At 39.7% G+C, this 2,716-nt stretch overlaps 1 protein-coding gene across 1 annotated transcript in view; it reads right to left on the bottom strand.

Moving 5' to 3' along the window:
- samsn1b (SAM domain, SH3 domain and nuclear localisation signals 1b) overlaps window positions 1-2,716 on the bottom strand; it is a 19,225-nt gene that overhangs the window by 15,097 nt on the left and 1,412 nt on the right. The window contains exons 2-3 of the mRNA XM_016476174.1: window positions 2,306-2,443; window positions 1,939-2,003 (exon numbers count right to left, since the gene is read on the bottom strand). The gene's annotated coding sequence lies outside the window, so the exon portion shown is untranslated. The remainder of the gene's footprint in view (window positions 1-1,938; window positions 2,004-2,305; window positions 2,444-2,716) is intronic.

Genomic DNA, 2,716 nt, shown 5'->3' with positions numbered 1-2,716 from the left:
CCAAACAAAGTAGTTTCGCTTTCACAACGAAACACACAGTGTCACACAGGGCGGGCTAGAGTGAGGAACGTCCGGCGGGCTAGAGTGAGCGGCGGCGGGCTTGAGAACAGATGAGCAGATTCGACGAAGGAGCGGCCGGCGGGCTTGCGGCACCCACATGTGACGACCCCGGGTTGGACTCCGCCTCATCCGGCACGGATCAGCTGTAGGCATGACTAAGCGGATATCGTCCTCTTTTGGAAGGCCAAACAAAGTAGCTTCGCTTTCACAACGAAACACACAGCGTCTTCATAACATGGCGGCCACGGCAACAACAATACCACAGTGAGAATAAAAGTTACGCCTTCTTTCTTTGCGTGAACATTTGGGCGGTGTTATGCAAATCTTCCCACATCGTGACGTAGACATGTGGGGGCGTGTTAGAACAAGGCGTGGTTGACTCTTAACTTTTATAAAGAATATCTCTTTGGATTTGAGACTTTAGTCTTTGCAACTTTACAGATCTTCTTTATGCACCAAGAGCTTGTAACACTCCAAAGAAAAAGGAAAAATTGAAATCGCATCATATGACCCCTTTAAATGCCACATTGAAATTTTCCAACAAGCCATTTTCTTTGTAGCTTTCAAAGAAGTAGAAAACTATGTAGTTGTTATTAAGTTTTGTATTAATAATAATTAATACAAATATTCAAAAAATAAAAAAATAAAGATTTCCCCCTTCTTTTAACCCCTAAACCTCCGCCCCAAGTCAAGCAATAAATGAATGTAATTTAATGAATCATAAAATGTTGTTATGAATATATTTTATCAATGCATCATGTTTATTTTCAGTTTATAAAACGTTATTGAATAAACACCGTCGCTATAGGCGGTGCTGGTTTCATTTCAATTGCACGCGAGGACCACCGCGAGTTCAATCCGACATTACATACTTTTTTTATGGTCAGCGAACATAAACATAACTCATATAGCCATAAAAGTTAAATCTTGAAAGGCTGCCAGTGGGAGAAACATCAGACCACAAAATAAAAACAGGCTCTTCGTTGTAAATATTACATTTCAGTTCAAGTTCAATGAATCGCATCATTGCCTTGGGCTGCAGTTGTCAGAGGTCAAGAAAACATGATGGACAGTGACACGTGTCAGGTAAACGGAAATAAGCGTACTCATAACATGTTCAAATGACTTTGAGTATTTTTCTGTTGGACAAAGAACTAGCAAAACGGTTTTTGTTTCGTTAAGTAAGCCTGATAATCACTGTGAGTCGGTTCATTCCAGTGTAGCGAAACGATTTCGATAGGTTCACGAATCAAATTGACTCATTCGGATAGCACCGAGTCATTTGAAGAAGATTTTCCTTGTCAGGAAAAACAGAGATTAACGTGAAGATCAGGGCAAAATGGCTGTATGATCAGTATGGCTGTTTAGACAAAAGACTAGCGAATTGATGTCCGTTTGGATCTTTGCGATGAAACGGGTTAAGAAAAACGGTCTGAATCGGTTCACGATTCAGACTGAATCACTCAGTTAAAAAAATATATATATTTTTTTTCCAATTCTATTTATTTATATTTTTAAATTTTCTGTATTTCATGACTTGTTCTGGTCAAAACTGAATTATTCTGAAAACAAATCATGATTATGCTTAAGCAGGGACAAGTCTGATATTGGTTTAAACAGGTGAGTTAGAACAGTAACTAAATCCCTCACACTTGTCCCAATTAATATAATCCTAATCCAGCTCTTTCATTCTCTCATAAAACACAGCATACGGCACATCATGATCTAATGTCGGCCCTGACACAAATACACCATATTGACTGTCTACGTTTACGTTATCATTCTCATAAAAGGTGTAATGTATTAACATAAATAAATAGAAAACATGTTATACAGGTCTTGAAGTATCATTAACAGACCAAAAGATCCAGAACTTACTTTCTCTTTGTCTTTTCCAAAGTCTTACTTTCTTGAGTCTTATTTGTGTGAGTCTCTGGAAGCTTCTAGAAAAAATACAACAACATATTTAGTGCATCATGATATCTGATGCATCAAATGTCCATGGTCTCATGCAGCATCTCGCCTGGATAAAAGTCATGCTGGGATTTTGGTAATTTCCTAATGAGTGCGACCTGCTGTACCCCACACACGTCACTCACAGATTAATCAGCGGTTATACAGGTGGCGGCACTTTTGCTTATTAATTTTTTCGTCAATGTCACATTCGACATAACTGCAGCTCAGTCTCATCATGAAATACCATGTGAATTCCCTTGTGTTTCTAGGCACGTGCGGATGAACCCACCATGGTGACGCAGGACTCAGATCCACTCCACACACCCATGATTTTCACAGAGTTGGGGCTGGGGAGCCTTCTGGGTAATAAGTCTTGACTGTTCTGGCCAATCTGGGCCGGCTCGTACAGGCTGTCTGTAGAGCCATCCTGCTCCAAACACAAAGTAAGAATAGTAGAAAGATGTTTAGTCTAAGAGATATGAGCCTTCTCATTTGTTTGCATGCATAACATGAAGCACAGTATTACCCTGAGTGGAAATACCTCCAAAATGTTCATATTTCACCTGCATTTTTAACAGTTTTTGTCCAATTGCGACTCTAAAACAGGGTTACTAGGGTTAAAGAGATTTTTTCCTCTCTCTCACACATACACACACACACACACACACACACACACACACACACACACACATATACAGTG

Source organism: Sinocyclocheilus anshuiensis, unplaced genomic scaffold, assembly GCF_001515605.1.
Source record: "Sinocyclocheilus anshuiensis isolate Anshui unplaced genomic scaffold, SAMN03320099.WGS_v1.1 scaffold1294, whole genome shotgun sequence".
NCBI lineage: Eukaryota > Metazoa > Chordata > Actinopteri > Cypriniformes > Cyprinidae > Sinocyclocheilus > Sinocyclocheilus anshuiensis.
Note: the sequence above shows the minus strand (reverse complement) of the source record. Positions and strands in the feature narration are given on the sequence as shown.